The sequence below is a fragment of the Scyliorhinus torazame genome, chromosome 11, assembly GCF_047496885.1.
Source record: "Scyliorhinus torazame isolate Kashiwa2021f chromosome 11, sScyTor2.1, whole genome shotgun sequence".
In the NCBI taxonomy this organism is placed as follows: Eukaryota; Metazoa; Chordata; class Chondrichthyes; order Carcharhiniformes; family Scyliorhinidae; genus Scyliorhinus; species Scyliorhinus torazame.
In genome coordinates, this window is record NC_092717.1 from 32,342,673 (window position 1) to 32,366,539 (window position 23,867).

The following is a 23,867-nucleotide window of genomic DNA, read 5'->3' on the forward strand; positions in this document are numbered from 1 at the left end:
ATTAGCTGTTCTACGTTATCATGTACTACAAGCCATGGCCAAATAACAGGTGAGCCAACATATTTGGATGGAAATAGGTAGGAAATAGCTGTTCGGCAACTTCAAGAGAAATGCCAGGAGCAACAGCAACCACTCTACATAATGGGGAAGCAGTGGCGTAGTGGTATTATCGCTGGATTAGTAATCCAGGGACCCAGAGTCATTCACTGAGGGCCTGGGTACAAATCCCACCATGGCAGATGGTGAAATTAAAATTCAATTGAAAAATCTGGAATTACAAGTCTAGAAATGCCCATGAAACCATTGTTGATCGCCATAAAAACCCATCAGCAATGTGGTTGACTCTTAAATGCCGTCTGGGATGGGCAATAAATACTGGCCTAGCCAGCGATGCCCACAAACAGACTGGAGCCAAGCAGGGATGTGTCATTACTCCTACCCTTTTCTCCACCTTCATTGCCACCATCCTTCATTTTGTCAAGAACAAGCTTCCCAGTGGAGTGGGCATAGTCTACAGAATGGACGGAAAACTTTTCAACCTCAACCGGTTGAAATCCAAGAAAAAAACCTGACATCGCTCATGGAACTTCAGTGTGCGGATGACATTGCCATCTTCACTCTCTCAGAAGAGCATCTCCAAGCCATGCTTGACACCTTTGAGGGAGCACACCAAAGAATCGGTCTCAGCCTTATCTCAAGACTAGAGTCCTTTACCAAGCTACCCCAAGGCAAGAGCTGGTCTCTCCCTCCATCAAGATCATACCAAACGTGGACCATTTTCCATACCTGGGGAGCTACCTCTCCTCTAAGGCTAACATCAATGTGGAGATCCAACATCATATGCAATCTGCAAATGCGACCTTCTGACCTAAGGACGAGAGTCTTTGATGATTGCAACATTCGTGCTGACACCATGATCGTCATGTACAAAGCTGTCATCCTCCCAACTCTTCTGTATGGCTCAGAAACTTTGATTATATACAGACACCATCTCAAGGCCCTGGAGAGGTACCATTTACGCTGTCTGAGACAGATTCTCCACATCAGGGAGGACAGGAATACTAACATCAGTGTCTTTGAAGGAGTCAAGAGCACAAGCATCAAGGCCATGATCATCCAAAACCAACTCTGCTGGGTCGTGTTGCTACTTCTATTTACAAACCACAAGCAACGAGTATGTTTCATGTATTGACCAAATGACCACACAACCAGTATGTTAGTTCAAAAGACAGTTTTTTATTAAGCGCAAGACTTATCTCTCTGTGCAATGATACACGAGGCTACGTATTAAACTACACCTATCAACTAAGATGACCTTTACTTAACTTCTGGATGACCGGCTCTGTGCGGGTAGATAAGGCCTTTATCTGGATCCCCACATGTCGGCTAGAAGTCGTCAGGTTCGTCTTGGCTGCGGCTCGTCTCTCTCAGGTAGCGATCGCGGTCTTAAACTTGTCTGGTCGTTATGCTGCGATTGGTGTGGGCACAGGCCGGTCCCAAAATAGACCAATCCCTAGTGCGCAGGGCCTCTTACCCTTCTCCTCTTTCGTGCCCTTTTGGGCGGGTTAACTCAGGATCCAATAGATCGATAGGGTCTCGATCACTCTGATCGATACTGGCCAATTATGGGCAGGTACCTTGATGGTTGGGTGGGTCCTAGTCATTATTGTTCCAAGTGCGTAGGCTTTTCCAAATACGGGGAGGTGGCGCCGGGGAGTCTGCTACTGTTGCTATTCCTTAACTTGAGTCTATTGTCCTGGGGAAATTGGTGATTGACCTTTAACAGGTGCAAGTTTAAATCAGTCTGGTTTCCATTGCTCAATACATCGAGGCTGTGTATTGTCTGCGTCCCGACTTGACCACAATTCCCTTTATCCTTTGCGGTGGCCATTTTAGATGGCCACAGCCGGCCATGTGCCGGATGTCAGAGTGTCAGAACGTGCAGAATGTCAGAGTCCTGCCTGCCAAAACAAATCTTCATTGCCCAGCTCAAGGAAGGCACCCGAACAAGAGGAGGACAAAGGAAGCGCTTCAAAGACACCCTAAAGGCTTACCCCAAGAAATGTAACTTAGACATCAACACCTGGGAGAACCTTGCTCAGAAGAGACCTACTTGGAGGAACGTCCTGATTGAAGGGACACAGTTCTTTGACGGCAAGAGGAGGGATGGAAAAAGAGCCTGAGAAAGGCATGCCAGTGATCTTGAGTCCAAGAAGCGATCCCACCTCCCGGAAACACCTTCCAAATGTGTGGTTGAAGATGCGGCTCTTGGATAAAGCTCATCAGTCACACCAGGACCCACAACAACACAGAATTTCTGAGGTGGACAATCATACTCGTTAGCGAGTGATCGCTGAAGAAGAGTTAAGAAAAGGACACTGTTTCTTAGATATGGAAATATCCATATTAAAAGCACACGGTGACCTTCTCTCCAGACACTGGGAGGAAATGTCGCAGCCTATAGAAAGGTGGAGACTGAAATTCACCTTGGAAAGTAATGTAAACACACCGTGAATTAGCCATCCATTTTACACCTCACACGGATTTTATAATAATAATCCTTTTTGTCACAAGTAGGTTTACCTTGCAATGAAGTTACTGTGAAAAGCCCCTAGTCGCCACATTCCGGCGCCTGTTCAGGTACACAGGGAGAATTCAGAATGTCCAACTTACCTAACAGCACGTCTTTCAGGACATGTGGAAGGAAACTGGAGCACTCGGAGGAAACCCACGCAGACACGGCAGGGGGGGGGAATGTGCAGAATCCGCACAGCCGGTGATCCAAGCCAGGAATCGAACCTGGGACCTGGCGCTGTGAAGCCGCAGTGCTAACCTCTGTGCTACCGTGCTGCCCATTTTCTTTCTTCTCTCATGCAGAGTCGTTGTAGCCTTTATTTTGCACAACTGACAGTTTCACCTCTGGTATTTTAAAAATTGGGCGCAGCTAATCAGGCCGGCACTTAGTGAGAATTTAAATGGGGGGGGTCACCAAATTACCATTTTCCATTAACTGCGACCTATTGCAGGTGTGATAATTGTGAATTAAACAGTATCAATCAAATAAAAGCTATGGTTGTAAAACAAACTGAAACAATTTAAAACTTTCAGATGGAAGCAGATGAAAATTTGGACAAGTAATTGGAGAAAACTCAAAATCAGGGGCTGTTTAGCACTGGGCTAAATCACTGGCTTTGAAAGCAGACCAAGGCAGGCCAGCAGCACGGTTCAATTCCCGTAACAGCCTCCCCGAACAGGCGCCGGCATGTGGCAACTAGGGGCTTTTCACAGTAACTTCATTTGAAGCATACTTGTAACAATAAGTGATTTTCATTTTCAAATGCATAGGTAGCAGGTTCACTGCTATCAGAGGATATTGTTTTTTTATTCTTTCATGGTTTGTTGACATCGCTGGCAGTGCCCATCCCTAATTTCCCTGAGTGGCTTGCGAGACCATTTTTGAGGGAAGTTAGGAGTCAAACACATTGCTGCGAGTCACATGTAGGCCAGGCCAGGTAAGAATGGCAGATTTCCTTGTTGTCCGGAGAAGAATGCAAGTCGTAAAGAGATGGAACAGATGTACAGTGAGACAATCCTCGAGATATGCAGAATATTTCTCAATCAGATGGAAGCTTATCCAACTCCACGACTTTAAATATACACCACAGGCACAAAGAGAAATATACACAACTTACTAACGACTTGGTGGAATCTCAACCCAGCATTGTTTCAAAAGGCTTGACGGAGGATTTTGATTGTGCTTAATAGAAGCTAAACTCATAGGAGCTAAACTCTAAGTAGAGGAAACAAAATAAGTTTGTCCTCCTAAATAAATAAACATAAGCATTACTGAGAGATTTTACAAAGTTATTCACTTCAATATTTACTTTGTTCAGTAATAATTAATTCAACCATCAACTTTCTCCTCCAACTTTGAAGTAAGTCTCCCGAACTATCTCTTTAATCACACCACAGATCATAACTATACTGTGCACACAAAGGTATATTTCTGTATTTTCTTTATTGAGTTTTGTAGACAAAATCTAATCCAGCAATAAAACAAAATGGTGGAAATACAAGGTGGGCGGGATTCTCCTATCGCCCAGCTGCATGTTTCTCAGCGACGATAGATGGCGTGCTGTTCGCTGGCGGCAGGATTATCTGTGTCCCCCGCCGCTGTCACTGGAATTTTCCATTGAAGCCACCCCACCCCTCCGAGAAACCTGTGGGCTGGATCCGTTGCCCATGGGACCAGAGAATCCTTCCTCCAGCGAACGGCTGGAGAATTTATGGCCAGTCGGTCTGTCAGCATCGGTAAGTTTAAAATAAGATAAACAAATGTTTGGGGTGTGATATTTCTTTTGAAGCATAATGGATAGGATTCTCCATTTGGGAGACTAGGGGCGAAATTTAACTAAATGGGAACAAAGTCCCATAGCGAACACGTTTAGCTGCGTGTTTCCCGACGCTCACAGCGTCTAGAAACAGAACGCTAGAAGGGGGGTTAGATAGGGGGCCTCAGTCGGGAACACACAGCTGAGCTGCTCATAGCCCTGTTTTGTGCACTGAGGAGCTCCACTCGCCGGAACCCCTCAGTGCAGTGAGAGATTTGGACGCCGCTTTTAAATGGCATTCCCGATCTCTGGAGCCCCTGAAGCAACCCCTGACCCACTCCCGTAAGTCCCAACGCACTATGGGAGGCCCCGACGCTCCCCCCCCTCCTAAACATTCATACAGGGCACCCCCAGCCTGATTGCCACCGCGCAACAATTGCCAGCTTGGCACCTTAGTGCACACCTGGCACCCTGGCAGTGCCCCTGCCAGTTGCCAAAGATGCCTTGGCACTTTTGCACTGCCAGGCTGGCATCCAGATGGCATCAGCAGTGCCAAGGTGCACCCTGCCCAAAGGGCATGCACCTGGAGGCCTCTAATCGCACAAGTGCCATTCCGTCTAGTTCCCATCCATGGAGATCAATACTAAACCGTACTTGCCCGAGGTCTCTGAGGCGAAGGGGATAAATCCATTGGGAGATCACTACTAAACTGTACTTCTCCGAGGCGAAGGGGATAGATCCAAACACCTCAGGTACCTCGGGAATCTACACATTAAAGTGAGACTAGCTGTATGGGCGGGATTTACATCATAACGCACAACGTCTCGCAAGATCGTGTTAGATCTGCATTGTCTGCAACTAGAAGCACCGAAAAATAGTCAAATGCTGACCTCTGCACTTGGTTCTCTGATCTGTGCCATTTTGGACCTGATATTTTTATGCTGGCTTCCTGCAGCCGTTCATATGCCCTGGCAAAATAATTATTGTCCTGATTTTAAGATGGAAAGAACTAAGCTGTACAACTTTCCAAGCTAACCTACGCATGTCGGTCTTTGGATTATGAGGAGTAGAGCTTACAAATCCCAGGTCAGAGAATCTCAAATCAGCAACTTGCACATTGGAGACACTTTGTGAATTTGTAAAATCTGCCTGTTAGCATCAGTCTGACCTTGTGGCACAGTGGGTAGCATCCCTACCTGTGGACCAGAAGCTCTGGATTCAAGACCAACGCTAGGGCTTGTTGGCTGCAGAAGGAGTGTTCAAAACGCGGTTCAACGGGCTGATAATCAACTCGCTGATAACTCGGGAATCCTTCCACCATTTCCCCGCTATTCCCCAAAGGGGGAAAAAAAGTGTGTGGCTGTGAAGACATGTTTACTTTGGCTTTCATATTTGTATGTGGAGGCTGGATCACTGAGAAAGATTGGTAGCTTATCAATTCCGATTGAAAGGAATTCTGTCTCCACGTAAAACACTGCTGACCTCCTTATCTATTGATTCTTTGTCAGACACGTTGCTGTTTGGATCTGTTCAGGTTGATTGGCTTTTTACATTTGTGAATGTTGTTTTAGTAAAAGTCAAGTACCACTGATACAACAAGACCTTTAGCAGAGGATGAGTGAGCTGGAAGATAAATCTTTACCACAAACTGCCCTGGTTTAAGCAAACGATGTGGAAAGAAATAGACTTCTCTCCAGATACAAAGGCAAAATATCGTGGATGCTGGCAATCCAAAATATAAACAGAAAATGCCGGAATTGCTCACTTGGTCTGTGGAGAGCGAAACAGCGTTAATGGCCCGCAGTCCATGGATTGGTGGCAGACCTTTATAAATGTCGATTTAGCAGTTAGAATTGCAGTTTGTTCACATTTCCCTAAGACATTCTGAATGCTTGGCTGCTTTCTGCAGGCCATAATTATCTCATAATTGTTGACAGCTTAAAGAGGTTATTAAAATATTAGCTGTCTTTGATGTTGTTGGTGAATGGAGGTTTGTTTTTATAAGGGATTAAACACTTGGAAGAGATTTAAAAGTTATGAATGGTCTTCCATGAATTGGAATGTTTTTGATGTAGTGAAGGCTGTAGTATATATTTAGACCTTTTATTATATCTGCCTGTGGTGGATCCTGGGCGAGTTATCATGAAGGTGTAAGAGCCAAGGGCAGCGAGTGGGTGGGTTGGCATGAGTTGGTATTAAGTTGGCATGGAATGTACGTGGGAGTGGGTGTTGGGCTGGCATCAGAGTGGCACGTGGACATCGAGATGGCATGGGGAGCGGTTGGTAAATGGTAGGGTGTGTGGGCTAGAGGGCCAGAAATTTAACATTACTACTGGGGCGAAGTCCCATAGAACTGAAGCAGGCCTTTTGAACATCACTCAGCAGCCCCATTGGCCACCTTCAGTCTGCTAAATCCATCCCCGCCCAGCCTCCAAAGTGAAATTTGGGTCCGATGGAACACTTTCTACCAAGGTGGGTCTGCCAAATTGGGAAATTTCCCAATTCTAGCGAACTGCCTCAGTAGCAAAAATCTGGTCCATTGTTTCAGGTTGATAACCGTTTATCAAATCTGGAAAATGTTGCACGTGTGACGAATTTTAACCAAGTACGAAAGTCTGCGAAGTTGGAAATGTGGGGAGCAGAAAGGAAAGTCTCCGACAGGATGAAAGCAGAAATGTTTAAATGCAAAGGATGTCGTTAAATGATAACCTCATAGCCCCCCAACCTTGTGCTACCTGATTCTCCCTCCGTCCCAGAGTCCACAAACGGGACTCAGTCTATCATTTTAGCCTTGTTCCACATACATTTGCTTCCTTCTTTTTTCCAGTTGCTTCACAGCTCCCGGTTCCCAGGTTCGATTCCTGGCTTGGGTCACTGCCTGTGCGGAGTCTGCACGTTCTCCCCGTGTCTGCGTGGGTTTCCTCCGGGTGTTCCGGTTTCTTCCCACAGTCAAAAGATGTGCAGGGTTAGGTGGATTAACCATGCTAAATTGCCCTTAGGTTAGGTGGGGTGACTGGGTTACGGGGATAGGGTGGAGGTGTGGCCTTAAGTGGGGTGCTCTTTCCAAGAGCCAGTGCAGACTCGATGGGCCGAATGGCCTCCTTCGGCACTGTAAATTCTATGATAAATTCTTTGAAATGTGACAATGAATTCCAATGCTTGTTTGTATAAGGGATTAAAGGAATTGAAATATAGTGATTAGGGTTTTTTTAATCAATTAGTGTTTTTTTTGAAATAGTGAGTTCATCAATTCATACTTAAGAACCTTGTACTATCATCCCTTTTGTCACCTAATAATTCCAGCCTTTCACCCTATTATATAGTTTCCCCTGTGTTCTTTCCCTTGTCCCTAATTACCCTGCCTCTGTACTTGCTTGACAACAATTGTATCTGTCATTTTATAGTTCTGGTGAGAGGTCACTGACCCAAACCGTTAACTTTGTGTCTCTCTCCACAGTTGCTGCCTGACCTGCTGAGTGTTTCCAACATTTTCTGTTTATTTCACTGTGTACAAGTCCTTTGAACAGATGCTTTCAGAGTCACCTTTGATCTTTTGTCTAGCCCAATGCTTATCTTGACACATGTAATGCTGTATCGACTTTTTTTTTTACACATTCTGACGTGAGACAAGTCACTCATTTAAATGTGAATGGAAAATGCCTGGTTCTGGCTTTCTCATTTTACTCCAAGTGATTTCTGTGTTCACAGATCTCAGTTCAAGCTTAGCTGTGAAATACAGGTGATCCAAATCAATTACTGCGGGGAGTGACAGACAGTAATCTGCAGGTTTCTGCGTAGAGATCTAAACGGGAGATCAAAAAGCAGACGGCAGTGGTTATGCAGAGGCTCAAAGACTCTGATAGCAGCCGAGGAAATTGGTGAGACATATTCGTCCCAGTCATTTCAAATCAAGTGTCCAACGTAGCTTGGCTCAATGCCATTGAGCTAACAGGGAACTCAACATCATGGTTGGGTTAATATCCTCTGTCTGAAATGCTTAGGAACACATTTGGATTAGATTCCCGTTGTGTGGGCACAAAGCAAGCCAAGTAACAGCGCAATGCGTTCCTTTAAGGTGCTGCCATAGACAATCTTATCATGCAGATTTTAAGGTGTTCACCTGCAGGCATTGTGTTTGCAGCAGTATGTTCTTTTAACATGGGAGTTTATAAAACTATTCTCTGAGCTGCCCCATCGTTCTTAAACCTTTAATGTGACCCTTCTGAAAGCGAGTGCCAGGAACGAATCGTTCAGACAATTGCCCCATTTCTGATTGTTGAAAAATGCGTCGGTCTCCTGTAATAAAAACATTGTGACGCTTGCAGCATTAAAATACTTTGTACTGATTTTCCCCAGATATTGTTATGCCATTATTGCTGCGACAAAAACGAGGGCAACAGCGGTTCAGCACATTAGACATATATTTCCTCAGACTTTTTAACAGTGCAGATGGCCAGTCCATTAATGGTGCCCGGGGCATGATTACGAGGGCGATTTTCTATCTGTGATGTGCCCGGCCCACGTCCTGCTCTTCTGGGGGAATAGCGGGCAAGCCGTTAAACGGGGTTCACGCCGGGCACTGAATGGAGCGCGATGCTCCCGGCATGTGGCATCTGATGCAATCTGGTTCACACCCTCACTGGATGTGAACCAGATGTGCATATTTAAATGAGCATTTAAGAATGCTCAGACAGTTTCAGCCGGAGTTTCCCACATGTGAGGGAGCTTGGAGGCCATTGGAGCCTCCGGGTGGTCAGGGATATGGCCTGGAGGTCTGGCAATGCCTAGGTGCCATGGGGCACTTCCAGTGGGCAGGGCTTGAAAGCGGCATGGCCATGAAGGGGGGATTGAGGGGGTGTATAAAGGAGGTGGGTATTGGGTGACCTCCACATCGAGTCTTTTCAGTGGTTCCCCTTTTCTAGAAGGGGGCATGGCCTAAAGGGTGACACTTTGGGAGGGTCCTGATGCCAGTGATACTTTTGGGGGTCGGCTGCACTCTCTACTTTGAGATTGGTGCTCAAGATTCCAGACACATCACTTTCCCAGCGGGATTCACCCCGGCACCAGAAAAATGACTAAGTGTGGGGAATTGTGATGGGAATCGCACACCTCCGCACTGGTTTCCAGTGTGAAATTACACATAGGCCAGGATTCTTCGTTCTGGAGATCAGTCCAGGCAGTAGGGTGAACAATCACTGCGTTTTCACTTACCCTTTCATAACATCTGCTGCCTCAGACAAAAAGGATTTAAACCAGCAGTTCCTGGTTGAGAGACCCTGGCATTGCGAATGGTGGTCATCCCCAGCCCTTGCTACTGACCCACTCCCTGTGACCACATCCTACCCTGCCCTCATCACTTGCCTTCAGCCCCAGTCCATCGGTGATCTGGGGTTCAGATGGGTGCATTCCCGCTAGCTCCCACTGCTTCCTCTTTTGGCACTGCTGAACAATCAAAGCTGACAGCCTCTGATTGGTCAGCAGCTCTGGGGGGAGGGGAGGTGCTTATTTCCACTCCCAGAATCCCTGATCCTGGGAAAGACCCACCGCTGCCTAGTGCTCTGATTACCAACAGGCCTTCCCAAATGTAGACGATGTAGCGCTCTCACTGGCTCTCCAGCCAATGGACAAGACCCCCGTCACCTCCATCTAATACTGCCCAGTGACTTCTGCAGGATAGCTGTATTCCACAGGAGGCAAGATCTCATGGTGGTACACATTGTGGGTTTCCTCCGGGTGCTCCGGTTCTCTTTCACAGCCCAAAGATGTTCAAGTTAGATGGATTGGCCATGGTAAATTGCCCCCTAGTGTAAAAAGGTAAGGTGGGGTTACAGGGGAGTGGGCCTAGGTAGGGTGCTCTTTCAGAGGGTCGGTGCAGACTTGATGGGCTGAATGGCCTCCTTCCGCATTGTAGGAATTCTACGGTTCTACAAGACACACTGAAAGTGCCAACTGAACAGTTGCTGATTCATGTGAATAGAAGGGAAGCCATTCTCAGTACACTAAGATGGTGATGCAAGTCGGGACAGGCCCTACACATTCTGCAGGATGCCTTCATCGACTGATCAACCGCTAGTGGCAGCACCTCAGCCCTACCTGCTTCTATCCATTCTAATACACTGAGTACCTTAATTACCGGGAATTCTCCTGTGTGAAGAAGCCCAAATTATTCTGAATGCTCTGGTTTGTGATTTACTGTAATGTTTGTAAATGTGGCGGCGGCTGGGGCGCAGTGGTTAGCACTGGCACTGCGGCATTGATGACCCAGGTTCGAATCCCGGCCCTGGGTCACTGTCCGTGTGGAACTTGCACATTCGCCCCATGGCTTGCGTGGGTTTCATCCCCACAATCCAAAGATGTGCAGGTTAGGTGGATTGGCAATGCTAAATTGCCCCTTAAATGGAAAAAAATAATTGGGTCCTCTAAATTTCAAAAAACAAGTTTGCAAATAAGGAACCATGAGGAAAATGTCTGTTAATTTTCAAAGCAGACATTGCTTTTACAGCGAGTTGAGGGGTGGGTATTTATGCGCGTGAGGAAACAGCTTTCAGTTCAGGAATATAAAGCAAAATGTTAGAAATACTCAGCAGCTCAGACCTGAAAGGTCATCAACCTGAAATGTTAACTCCATTTGTCTCCGCAGAGGCTGCCTGCTCTACCCAGTATTTCCAGCACTAGCTGTGTTTCTGTTTTACTTCAGATGTCCTTGATCTGCAGTGTTTTGCTTCATTTAGGGAGCCTGTATTTGGTGTGAGGATATTGAAGTCGAAGCCAGACTTTTGGGTTTTGCAAAGTGGTTTGTGTGGTTCAGGAGATCTGTAGGTGCCCTTAGCCAGGGTGTAATGTGAATGCTTAACTGTATGCGTGTGTGTGCGTGTCTGCGTGCAAGAATGTGTGTGTCACTGTAACCTGGAGTGTGGACAGGTGAGACAGCCTTGCCAGGAGCAGTCAGGAACACCCCAGCAGTGGGGTGTTTGGGGGGGTGGGAAGACATCTGGGCTTCTTCACGTGTGGATGGTTCACGCTGCTGGTGGATTTCTCCTTTAGGCATGGGTTGCCCAAGAAGAAGAGGTCCGCTGCAGATATACCCACCAGGGTTTATCTGGAAGGTTGTACACAGGCCGTGTCTCCCACCTGCCGCTGGTTAAATACCAGTGGCGGCAAGTTGGTCAATCCTGCCCATAATGTGTAATTCACATTTGCGAATGACTGGCATAACTTTCAGCATTGAAACAATCGAATAAATGACAAGTAAATTTAAAACTAATTGTTCCTCCATAAAATGGTCTAGACATTCGCAAATAACTTTCATTGGCTCTTCTAGGGGGAATTGCTAACCGTTTTCATCAGAGGTGAAGAGCAGGGAATCGCTTAATTTAACTATAATGATTTAATCAATTTTCCTGCCAAGCCAAATCTATTGTAGAGTTAATAACATTAGAAAAAAGCTTTCCTAATAACTTTGTAGGATGCTGTTATGTTTTAATATTTATTATTGGTAACCTACATTGGAGAGAACTTTAACTCTCTTCCACTCCCATTTTTCCAGCTAGAATGGACTAATATATTCCTAACTTCTTGTTAATATACTCCAGCAATATTTCATAGCGTCGATCCCAGAAATATACTTTTCAGCTGGAGCTGAATTTATCCGACTATCTTTCTCCTATTTTCCCCCATACTTTTTGTCCTGGTGAACTTTTTCTTCAGTAGGCTTAAGGAAAAGGACAATCCCAAGCTCAGGAATTTTCGCTTCCACACCTCTTGCAAAAGAAAAAGCCGTTGGTGGCTTCTTAAAATGGCCGCCTCCACTGGTCTGTCTTTAGCCTTCCTGCAACCTTTCCCAACTTCCCCATCCCCTGATATTTTTGTAAGTGCTTTCATGTGCTTTGTTTGGAAGACAAGTTTGCCTCGAATTACATAAGATCATGAGAAATAGGAGCAGGAGCATGCCCGCTCTGCCATTCAATAGGAACATGGATGATCTTATTGTGGCCTCAATGCCAGATTCTCACAGTTGTTTTTTGGCCTTCTTTACCTGATAATAGGGTCTTTTGGTGGGAAATAGAACAAAGCCAATGAAGTTTGTTGGTTTCTCCTCCAATGTGGGATGTCGGCGGGGTATATTTCAAGGCTTAAATCGAATAAAGCCCCCGCTCAAGATTCAGAGGACCCTTGTTGCGCAGTGAAGGAAAATATGGAGGACCTCACCATGTCGTCGATGCCCTCCCAATTGCCAATGGAGTTGTTAGTGGAGTTAATCATTGGTGACTTCATGAAGCACAGGCAGAACTTGTTCAAGGTGATTGAGGTGGCAGTATCACCTCTTTGTGTGGTGATGAAAGGGTGGAGCAGCAACTGGAGTCACAGGGCACGACGATTCGGGAAGTGGAGAGGGTGGTCTCGGATTGCAGTGACCAGTTTGTCTCTTCAGAGCCAGGGATCACAATGCTGGCGGAGGCTCACAAAGTTTTGAAGGCCAGGATAGATGACCAGGAGAATCGATTTAGGCATCAGAACCTGAGGATAGTTGGGCCATCCGAGGGAATAGTTTCCGTGGCAAAGATGTTTGGGAAGTGGTCAGGGAGGGGGTTTTCACGAAACCCCCCAAGGTGGATTGGGCCCACCGGTCTCTGCGGCAGAAGTCGAGAGCTGGGGATCCGACATGATGGTAATTGTTTGGTTGCATAAATATTTGAGGAAGGAGCAAATCATGAAGTGGGCGAAGACCACGTGAGACTATAGCTGGGAAGATCTCCACACAAATCTACCAGGACATTGGGGGCTGACCTCGCCAAATGTCGAGCAGACTTTAACTGGGCCCAGGCGGCACTCTTAAGGAGCAAAGTCCAATTTGGGATGCTGTACCTGGCAAAACTATGGGTCTTGTTCAAGAACAGAGAACACTATTTTAATACACCAGCGGTAACGAATGACTGTGAGAAAGAATGGTTTTGGGGGAATATTGATGGCGATGATGACAGAGTTCTGGTGTTATTGTTAATTGAATGTTTGGAGGTTTTACGTATTCATGTGTAGGTTCTTCACCATGTTGGGATTATTTTGAGGTCTGCGTTTTTCTCTTAACCCGAGTTTGGGGTACGGGTCCGGCCTTCCCGGTTTGCATTAGTTTGGATGCGGGAGTGGGGTTTGGGGTTGTTTGGGTTGGGTTCTTTTTGTTGTCTTCCAAGTGGGGGTCACCATGGTAGTACAGGTGCTAGTAAACAGGAGCAGTGTGAGGGAGGGGGCTGCAGTGGGTAGCCTGGGAGGGGGGGATTGGTTAGTTTGGTGGGGGGAGGCAGCAAGCCTAGGTTGGTTGGGTTTTCATTGCTCAGAGTGGGGGGGAGGGTGCTTTTGGGAGTTGGTTGGGCAGGCTGACTGTTTGAAGGAAAGAGGGGGCGGGGGCGAGCATGGTGGTTAGGTAGCCGAGGCAGGGTGGTGGGAGAGGGGCAGGGTAGAGTGCTGGTGATGCAGGTTTCTTTGTGGTTAGGTTTAGGAGAGGCCAGTGATGGCGGCGATGTTGGGTTGGCCCAAAACCGAGGCGGACATGGATTTGGCTGGATCATCTCACAAAGTGGGTGTGGTGGATCTTAACAGAGTGGAGGTTCAGAAATCCCTTAGCAGGATGACTACATGGAGCGTAAGGTGGTTACATTGTCTTGTCAAAAGATCCAGGATGTTTGCGCATTTGTTGAAGAGCATGAAAGCCGATGTAACCTTCTTGCAGGAGATCCATTTGAGGGTTAGGGATCAGGCGGAGAGAAGGAAGGGATGGGTGGGGCAGACATTTCATTCCAATTCTGATTGAAAGTCGAGAGGGGTGTGATCTTGTTTAAAAGAGGATGGCCTTTCCAGCAGCCCATTGTGACAATTTCTTAACGAACACAAATATAAGACACTGTCAAGAAAGGTGAAAATTGATGTGTCCCCGATTTGGACTGTGTGTGGGTCAGAGTAGCTGAGAAAAGCTGAGTGCATGAGCAGCGAGCAGCCAGGGCAGACTTGTGTGAAGAAGAACGTGAACCAGAAATGGTTCTGCTTTTAGTGTTCTCTTCAGTTTTGGAGAAGAATATATGAGAGGGTTTACATGTATGTTTGTTTTTGCTCCAAAATATGTTCTAGGATAAATACGATTGGAAATATGCACATTTTGAACAATTGAAAGGGACACGTTGTCACGACTAGAGCTGACTGCAGTGTATTTGAGCTGTCTTGGAAGTTTTTCACATTTGTGCTAACACGTAGTAGATAGCATTCTTGGACAGCGCTGTATTGGCTGCGTCAGACACCATGATCATCAAATGGCAAAATTGATTTTAGTCATTAGAAAGTTAGCAAATCCGTAGGAGTTCCAGATAAATTCATAAAAATGCTCGGATACCAAATCATTAGTGGAATATTTATTTGGACATTAGGGTGAATTTAGGCAGAATAATAACGTCGCAAAAAAATGTATCTTTTGTTTGTTCTGTAATCTTTCTCATGATATAATGTGGAGCTTTTCATATGCATACAATGTAAGGTTGATTTGTGCATGCACCTGAGAGAGCAGATTTCTAGGGTAGGGAGATAATAATGAATGAGAGCACCTTGGCCACCCAGGTTACAGAGGCTGAAGAAGAAGGTGCGCTGTATTCGCTGGTTTGTTGTTGTGGTAACTTGAGACCACAAAGCAGGTAGTCGAATGTGTTGTTGAAAAGAAGGAACTTCTTTCTATGAATAAATAATGGAGATTAATGATAATAGAAATGACTATGAAAACAGGAGCTGTAGTAAAACGGGTCTTGTTTACAGAAAAAGCCCAAAGACTGAAAACGCCCAAAGCTACAATTACTCCGAACCTTCAACAGGCACCAGTAAAACAATTTCAAAGGAGAACGACTTGTAAGAACATTCTGTACTCAAAATGACACTCCGTAACAGTTGTAAATCTTGATATATTTGATTTATCTCTGAGCAGTGCAGAGATAAAATTAGTTCTAAATCTGCAATAGGTTTATTTATAGATACTTTAAAATATCTGAGTACTCACAAGATCTATACACACAAGTTCTCTGTCAGTTCATGAAACTTTCACTCTGGTGTCAGTTACTTGAGCTCTTCAGGTCCACCCGCAGGCTTAAGCAATCAAGTGCAGTGAACATAGATCGGTCAACCGAGCCAACACAATCACACCTTCTTTTAACTAAAGACCTTCTTTTTAATAAAATTACTCTAACCAACAAACAAGTATGCCTCAAATCATTTCTTAGCATTCAATTTGTTTGTTTTTTAAGTACATGAACAGTCTTTGGAGATAGGAAAGTCTCTTCGGTTTGCGATTAGATGTATGAAATTACGTGTGTGATTCTGTTGTCATCAACTTGATGAGGCATGTAATCAACATGATCCATAGGAAAAGGAAATGTATTCTCATACTGCGTCCTCAAAATATCATGGTCGTTCATTGTCAAGAACCTCGGGTTCCACTTGGTGTTGTCATCAGAGCATTGGTACCATCCAACCACTTGATCTGTTTGGATCTAGTACGTATGATGCAAGTTTGAGGTCATTATTTATCCATTTGATTCAAACCCAATCTCAAATTGTGGATAAAGGAGGTGGTATTATTTTGGGGGAAGGATGCCCTGATGGGCACAGAAACCACCTAAAGGAGGTACTCTCCCTTTCTGTCCAATAGCAGCCCATGCAATGAAATCTGTCTAGCTGCTACCCTTGCCTCTGCCTTCCCCGGTCACAGGTAAAATTGTGGTGGAGATGGAATGAGGCATGAAAGTGGCCACTAATTGACCATCTAGGGGCACAAGAGGCCTAAGGGCAGGTGGGCTGTCAGGTGCCTTGCCTGCCACTGTAATACTTCCCTTGAATTCTTTCTTGGGATGTGGATATCATTGGCTAAGCCAGCATTTTGTTTTGCCCCTTTCTAATTTCACTTGAGACGGTGGTGGTGAGCTGCTTTGTTGAATCGCTGTAGTTCATGTGGTGTAGGTACACCCACAGGGAGGGACTTCGTAGCAGTGAAGGAATGGGAAAAAGATTCCAAGTAGGAATGGTGTGTGGCTTGGAGGGGAGCTTGCAGGTGATGCCGCTCCCATGTATCTGCTGCCCTTGTCTTTCTAAGGCATAGATGTCACGAGCTTGGAAGGTGCTGTCGAAGGAGCCTTGGTGAGATCCTGCAGCTCACCTTGCAGGTGGTGCCTATGCAGCCACTACTCGGCCGTGGTGGAGGGAGTGAATGTTTCTGGAAGGTGTGCCAATCAAGTGAGCTGCTTTGTCCTGGATGGTGTCAAGATTTTTGGGTGTTGCTGCAGCTGCACTCATCCAGGCAAGTGGAGGGTATTCCATCACACTCCTGACTTGTCTCTTGTAGATGGTGGATGGGCTTCGGGGAATCAGGAAGAGGTGAGTAATATGATCTTTATAGTTCATTTTCTATCTAACCTTTGTGGGTTAATAATTATCCAAAAGGACTAAGAACTGAGAGACCTATGCAATAGGTCAACGTGCTCATAGATCTGCAGTGGATTTTCATTGATTATTAATGTTATGTGCTTATCTTTACTACTCACACAAATAGGTTCAATCCATGTATGTGTTATGCTTGACAATAATCTTTGCAGAGCTACCTACACTGATTTAGGATTGAGCACAAATGAAATTAAAACACCCACACAACTAGTTGTGTTACTGAGTCACAACTCCTCCAGTATTGTACAGCATGAACAAGATTCACTGCTGGAACAAACTAGTCATCAAAAGCATCAGTCACTTTGCAGCCGTTTGGCCAGGTTTTAAGGTTTTACGTTTTTTAAATCCATCAGGATTTTGCAATTGTTCTGTCCTAACATTTACAGTAAGGCGGTAAGAAAAAATGGGGACAACAAAGCAAAAGCTCAAGCAATCCAGTCTGCGAATAATGCGGCCTGAAGTATGCCTGCCTTTGCCTCCAACTGCAGGACCCTGAAATGCATTGTCGGCTGGATGTGGGCACATTATTAACAGTGCTGTTTTTTACGGGATCGGCCCATATTTTTTAGGAGTGGCCCTGCGTGCCCTACGAAATTTCCCGAGGATGCCATTTTCCCTAGATTTCCGTTCGTACCCCGAACTCTGGAACTACCGACAGGCTGAATTCTGGCCTCCAGGGCAGCAGTGTGGGAGTGCCCTCTTGCCACTGCCGTTGGCTCTTTGTCGCTGGGGTGCAGGTGCACTTGGTCAGGTGCTCCCGCCATGGGGAGAAGGAGCGGGACAGAGTGAGGGGAGGCTGCACGGAGAGAGCATGGGAGGAGCAGCATAAGCAGGGCCCGGCCAAGTAACAGCAGCGGTGGCGGTAAAATTGAGATGGGGCCAGAGGGAGAGAGCTCAGGGACTGATTCGGATGGCACCTGGAGCTCTCTCAACCAACATCAAAGCTACTTCAAGAGTTCAAATTTTTATCAAACTTTTATTGGGTGTGGCTAAGGCATGAATGATATCAATCATACAAAATGGTATTTCAACTCAAATTAGGCACACTTCAAAAAGTAATCAAGTTTGGTTCACCTTGAATAGGGGCTGGTCAACACCCGCCTATACTCAATTCACAGATGAATTTGAAGAGTTAAAGTGAGCATGCGAATCCAGGTTGTGCAAATGAATCAAAATTATTTTCATATCTTTGAGCCATGTAGCCTACAATTTGTGTGGGAAGAGGGTATCTTTCACCTATTTTCAAGTCTTGACTGATTATCAATTCTCAATGAAAATAAGGAAAAAGAATTTACCAGACAGCGCCATTTCAAGGTGTAAAAATACTCAAGCTCCTCCGTGTGGGTGGGTGAACATCCCTCCCATTCCACCCCCTCCTTTCCCCCCCCCCCTTCCTCACCTGGTCAAAATACGCCCTTTTTTTTAAAAGAGCTGGCCACCCTTCAGGAAATGCCTACTTTCAATCCACTGTCCGGTTCATTCGTGCTGTGACTAAAGAGTGGCATTATTCCTCAGAGTGGATGATTATAGATTCACCAGAGGTAATGTGTTTACTGGCATGATTGTGCAAGTGTCCTCTCTCTGTGCAGTATCACCCATGCCTTGAGATCTGCCTATTCCAGTGCACTCCAACCTAGCCTCCCACATTCTACTCACTGACAACTTGAGGTCATTCAAACATTCAAAAACATTGCTGCCCATGTCTCTACTCGCACCTAGTACATTCATCCATTACTTCAATGCTCACTGACCTACATTGACTCCTGCTTAAGCAATGCCTCACTCACTTTTAAAGTTATCATTCTACTTTCCAAATCCCTTTATCGACTTACTCTTCCCTTGCTCTGTTATCTCCTCCAGCCCCACAACCCTCTGAGACATCGGCACTCTTCTAATTCTTGAACATGTCCCATTTTAATAGCTCCATCAATGGTAGTCGCACTATCAGTTGCAAAGACTTTAATCTCTGGGATTTTCTTCTAAACCTCTGACTCCCCATCTCTCATTCCTTCTGAAAGATGGTCCTTCAAAGCTCCCTCTTTGACCAAGTTTCTGATTTTCTGCTTTCCTTCCTTCCTCATCACAAGGCCCAGTATCAAATTTTGCTTTAAAACGCACCTGTGAACAGCTTTGGGATGCCTTATTATGTTAAAGGCGCTATATAAATGCAGGTCATGGTTGCTGTTTGATTCACTGCTGGTAACACGAGAGATCACCACATCCCCCCCCCCCCCCCCTCCCCCCATCCCCCACTGCAGCATTACCTCTGCAATTTCAATTTAATATGTAAATAATTGCGAAGACGAACACACGTGCTGCTGTGGTTGTTTCCATGGCTATGGGACCTGAGGGTCTGGTTGGTATCACCATCAATAATTAATTAATTTGACATTTTAAATTTAAATGTTAAATGTGCATAATGTAGACTAGTTTTTTCTGAAACAAAATGGAAATTAAATAAGCACCTGCGCAGGCGATTAAAATGTCTCCGAGCACTCTGGGTGATGTGTTACTTTGGGGCTGTGTAATGATTGTTGATATAGATTGAAATGAATAATAAGAGTGCCGGTTGCATTAAATGTATCAGTGGAGTGGGGCTTTCGAGCGCGTCTTCACCGATATGACAGAGTTCATCAGAAACACATCATTAACCCAAAACACATCGCCTTCAAACCTATGACATTAGCTCATTATTGCATTTCAGAAAACTCCTGGATCGAAATGTTACAATACAGTAATGAGCCAATGAACCTGGGGCAGGGGTGGAAGGGGGTGGGAGTGAGGAGGTTATGGTGGAGTGTTGAAGGGATTTCATGGGGTCTATAAGTGCTAGTGTACACTGAGCCATGACATGCCTATGAAGTCATATGCAACGTACTGGTTGTATGAGAACGAAAAGTAGCCAAAAAAGGCATCGCACCGAGTGAGACAGCGGCGATTGAGCCACGATAGACAAAGCACCCTTGTTTCCTGCCGGCTGAATGTAGCTGAGGAAAATCATTGCAAAACGTGATCAAAGCCCAACAAGGAGCGGAAGGTAGCATTCTGACAAGGTGATGGCATTGAAACGGGCCCAGGTATGAGCTGATGTTTCATTTCAACATGTCTAACTCATCCGTTTGCCTCCCATTCACTTCATATTTGGTCAATTGTCTAACTCTGTTTTAAAGTAATGTATAGAATCTGTGTTCATAACTTTTTGCCTCTGTTGCCTGTTAACGTCCTCATGTAATTGTGCTGGAGAGACGGGTGACGGTGCAAAAGCCTAGGCCAAGTTCATGGGAGGCAAGTCGAGATCTGGGTGGGTGAAGAGTGTGATAGAATCATCGAATAGTTACAGCACAGAAGGAGGCCGTTCAGCCCATTGTGCCTATGCTGGCCCTGCAAAAGAAACTGGGCCAGTCTCACTCCCCTGCCTTTTCACAGTAACCCTGCTCCATGTTTTCTTGTCAGATGATCATCCAATTCCCTTTTGAAAGCTATGATTGAATCTGCCTTTCTCAGCCTCTCAGATAGTTCATTCCAGATTCACTGTGTAATAAAGCTTAATGCGGCCTCTGCTTCTTTCGCCCATCAAGATGTCCTTGGTGTTATGGGCGAGGCGTTCTCAGAACCCCAAAATGTATCATGGAGTTCAACCAACCTCTCCCTTTAATGTATTTGTTGCTTTTCCGAGCACACGGCTTGTTCCCTAGGTGTGGGATTACAATTATGGACACGTGGGTTTTTAAACACAAAACACTGTTTATTCCATGAACGCAACTTAACATCTTAAATAAACATTGGATCTCTTAACACCCCTTACTTCAAAGAAAACTCAGAAAATATTCCAACAGTAAATAATTCCTCAAATGTTCCTTAAAACTTCCAAGAGACTTAACACCTTTAAACAGAATCACATCAGGTTAAAGGCTTTACTATTATGAGTTTAAATCACCCAAATGATCCAGAGATAATATTTCATGGCAGACATCCAGCTCACTGCAAACATAGACACACCCCAAGCTCTTTTTCTCCAAACTGCAGCTCTCTGGAAACACACACAAGCTGCTTTTTAAAACTGCAGCTCTCTGGAAACACCCAGACACACACAAGCTCTTTTTCTAACTGCAAGATGACTGTCCTGACCTCAGCTCCACCCACTCTCTGACATCACTGTTTTCTTAAAGGTACATTGCTTAAACATCCATGTCTTAAAGGTACTCCCACATGACACCGCCCCCCAAGAAAAGAAAATAAACCATCAACTTCAAGATGGTTTCGTTTTTCACTTTTGCACCATCCACTAAGAAATGCACACAGTAAATATACATTTTCATTTAAAGAAAACAACGCACTGAAATAGGTATAATAATATAGTCCATTTGTCTTTGTTCTTCTTCCTCCAACCAAAACCCTTCTCGATTGACAGTCTCTTTGAACAAAGTCTCTGCACGATCCATCCATTCCTCTACTCCTCGGCATTTCTCTTCAGAATCAGATACTTCAGTTCAATCTGACCACAGGGTCCCTTGCAATTCTCCAATACAGGAGCATTGGTGATCACAGCTTTCAGGCAGTCAAATGCCTGTTGAAAGTCCGCTGTCCATTGAACTTTTTTGACGTTTCTTTAGCAAGTCCATCAGTGGAGTAATCACGCCACAAAACCTTTGCACAAATGTTCAATCAAATCCACTCATGCTAAGAAATCGCATTATTTCCCTTCGTCTTGAGGGTATCGGAAACTCCGCAAGGAAAGTGATTCGGGCTTCTCCAAATTCACTTTTGGCTAGGTTCATCACCAAACCCGCCGCCTGAAGTCCATCGAAGAACTCCATACAATGTTTTAAATGTTCTTTCCATGTCTGGAAGTTGGAAATAATAGCAGATTGTCCCACTTTCTCAATGCAATCCCTCAAACATGGGACAGGATAAGAGTTCGTTCTTGTAACTGCATTCACCTTTCTATAGTCCACACACAACCGTTGGGTACTGTTTGGTTTAGGTACCATCACTATGGATGAGCTCCATTGGCTGCAACCCACTTCAATTATGCCATTCTTCAGCATACTCTCAATCTCTCTGTTAACCTGTGCCAATTTAAAGGATTAAGTCTATAAGGATGTTGTTTGATAGGAATAGCATTTCCCACCTCTACATCATGTATAGTCATTTTAGTACTTCCCAATTTATCTCTACAAACTTGCTCATGTGATATCAATAACTCTTTCAGGTCAGTTTGTTTTTCCTCTGGAAGGTAACTTAACAATTCATCCCAATTTTTAAGAACATCCTCATTTTACAATTTAATTTGAGGTATGTCAAATTTACAGTCATCTGGATTTGGTTTGTCACTTTGAGTTAGAATCATTAAAACCTCCTTTTTCTCTCCTTCCCTTTCAAAGTACCTTTTAAGCATATTCACATGACACACTCGGTGAGTCTTCCTTCTATCTGGTGTTTTTACCACATAATTCACCTCACTTAATTTCCTTTCAATCTGATACGGTCCACAAAACCTAGCTTTTAAAGGCTCACCTACCACTGGTAACAACACTAAAACTTTATCCCCACTGGCAAAACTACGAACTTTGGATTTCTTGTCCGCTACCTGTTTTATCACATTTTGTGCAACTTTCAAATGTTGCCTAGCTAATTCACCTGCTCTATTTAATCGTTCCCTAAAATTTGACATGTAATCCAATAGTGTAATTTCTGATTTCTCACCCACCAATTTTTCCTTAATCAATTTAAGTGGTCCTCTTACCTCATGACCAAAAATTAGTTCAAAAGGACTAAATTTGGTAGACTCATTAGGTGCACCCCTAATTGCAAACCATACGAATGGAATTCCTTTATCCCAATCCTCTGGATAATCTTGACAATATGCCCTCAACATTGTCTTTAATGTCTGATGCCACCTTTCTAACGCTCCCTGCGATTCTGGATGGTACGCAGTTGATTTAAATTGTTTTATTCCTAAGACATCCATAACTTCTTTGAATAACTTTGAAGTAAAATTTGATCCAATTGAAGTTCTGTGGGTAGTCCATATCTAGTAAAGAATTCAAATAACTCCTCCACAATTCTTTTAGCTGTAATATTACGTACTGGAATGACCTCTGGAAACCTGGTAGACACATCCATTACAGTCAAAAGATATTGATTCCCACTTTTTGTTTTGGGAAGCGGTCCTACACAACCTAATAGGACCCATGTAAAAGGTTCCCCAAATGCTGGAATGGGTATTAAGGGCGCTGGTTTTATCACTGCTTGAGGTTTCCCTATCACTTGACATGTGTGACATGATTGACAAAATTTAACTACATCTTTATGTAGTCCAGACCAATACAAATGTTTCTGGATTTTAGCTTGAGTTTTCCTTATTCCCAAATGACCTCCCACTGGTACCTCATGTGCAACTTGCAACACCTCCTTTCTATACCCTACCGGCAATACTACTTGATGAACTTCTGCCCACTTTTCATCTGCCCGCATATGTACAGGTCTCCATTTTCTCATCAAGACATCATTTTACGGTAATAACACTGGTATACTCTCAGATTCCTCTTCCGTATGTGCTTTCTGATATATCCGTTTTATTTCTACATCTTTCTGTTGTAACTCCGCCAATTTTCCTGAACTAAAAATATCCGCCTCATCCTCCACCTGTTCTTGTTCTTTTTCAACCATCTGATCAAAAATCGTTTTTGATAATTGCACTTCAACTTCATCTTCACTGTTTGATTTCTCCTCTTGTCTTAACCTGTCACTTTGCGACCTTGTTATTTCACAATCCGGAAAAATCCCAGGATATTCGTCCTTCAACACTTCAGTTGACTGATTTTCCATGGGTTTATCAACCACAGTAGGCATCACTCCCACCTGCGATCCAGCGATATCCTTACCCAAGATAAACTGTATTCCTGGACAAGATAGTTTATCTATTACGCCTACTACCACTTCACTGCTCTTCACTGGACTTTCCAACCTTACCTTATATAATGGAATGCTAATCCTCTCACCCTAAATTCCACATAACACCACCTTTACTGGCAACATTCTTCCCAAACTACATAATTCCTCATCTCT

At 44.7% G+C, this 23,867-nt stretch overlaps 1 protein-coding gene across 1 annotated transcript in view; it reads left to right on the forward strand.

Moving 5' to 3' along the window:
• dok6 (docking protein 6) overlaps positions 1 to 23,867 on the forward strand; it is a 459,001-nt gene that overhangs the window by 179,944 nt on the left and 255,190 nt on the right. The window lies entirely within an intron of this gene.